Source organism: Anarrhichthys ocellatus, unplaced genomic scaffold (assembly GCF_004355925.1).
Source record: "Anarrhichthys ocellatus isolate YVR2014 unplaced genomic scaffold, GSC_Weel_1.0 scaffold15, whole genome shotgun sequence".
Classification (NCBI taxonomy): Eukaryota; Metazoa; Chordata; class Actinopteri; order Perciformes; family Anarhichadidae; genus Anarrhichthys; species Anarrhichthys ocellatus.
In genome coordinates this window covers 5,687,652-5,688,991 of record NW_022280045.1, presented here as the reverse complement: position 1 = coordinate 5,688,991, position 1,340 = coordinate 5,687,652, and positions in this window count along the sequence as shown.

Here is a 1,340-nt window from a genome sequence, read left to right as displayed (position 1 = left end):
CTTTTTTCTCCTACTCCCTCCCTCCAGCCGGCAGGCTCGTATGTGCACACACCTCCTTTCACTCCTTGTTGGTTATTGTCCCAAAATATGATCCAGGCACTCACAGGAGGGGTTGCTCGTGTGAGATTTTCCTCTCCTTCAAACAGCGCTCCTCAGCGGGTCGGGGCGCCCTCCATCTCCCCTTGCGTGGATGTGGGATTATAAGAGAGGAGAGGGAGGATGGGGAAGGAGCGTGCTGTTGCTGTAGCTGTTGCCTCTGCCTCCTTCAGTGTGAGCGCCTCTCTCTCGCTTAGCATGCTTTTCATCTTTTTCTCTCTCTCTCTCTCTCCCTGTTCTCTCAGTACCCCCCTTCCTCCCTTTTCTCAGTCACTGTCTATCTGCTGCTCCGGCTGTTTGGATTCACAATTCAGTGGGCTGCCGGGCGTACAGCTTAGGGAGTCTCTCCAATCATCCAGGCAGGAAGAAAAACGAACAGACTGAGAGAAGAAATTCAGAAGAGATGGAGATCATTCGATTTTGAGCCTGGAAAAGATGAAAATAAATAATAATTAAAAACTATTATAAGGTGCTTTACAAAAGACAAAACAAAGAAACGTTAAGATTACAGTTAAATTATTCTAGATACTTCAGATTCAATAAAATACAATTTAACAAATGAAATTAAAACAACAAATGCATTAAATGCTTCATGTATTATTATCATTATGTATTTTCATACACGGTGGATGGAATCATTTTTCATTCAGAAGGTTAGAAAATACTTTGAGGAATCTGGATATACCTTCAGAACAGCAGTAAGTGTTGGTAAACTTTAAGTCTTCTAGGTTTAACAGAGATCGGCAGGGATTTAGCTTTCAGAAAAAACAGAAGCTTAGCTCAGTGACTTGAATTTAATGAATTATACAGAAGACACAAATCGGTACCAAAATGAGACAAAGAATAGAAACAATAAAAAGTTATTCAAACATAGATAAAGAAGTAGCTGGCCTGATTTACTCCAGCAGGTTTCCCGAGAGTCGAGGCATCGAGACTGCATCGGTATCTGACAATTACATTTCCTGAGATTCTTGAGGTCACGATTTGATTCAAAATCTATTCCTGATTAACTTTAGGATTAACTTTTGGCTACTTTTTATGTATTTTCCAGTGATATTTTTTTTTTCAAATATATATTTGAATTTTGAATATTTGTTGACAGCCCTAGTGTGCAGGATTACTGTCCCTCAGTAGCAATATCTAGGTCCTTCATAGAAAGAATGAATATATTTCTCCCTCACCTCCAGTGATCATTATTGTCATAAAGATCCATTTTACCACATACAGGCCACCAACGTAGAAAT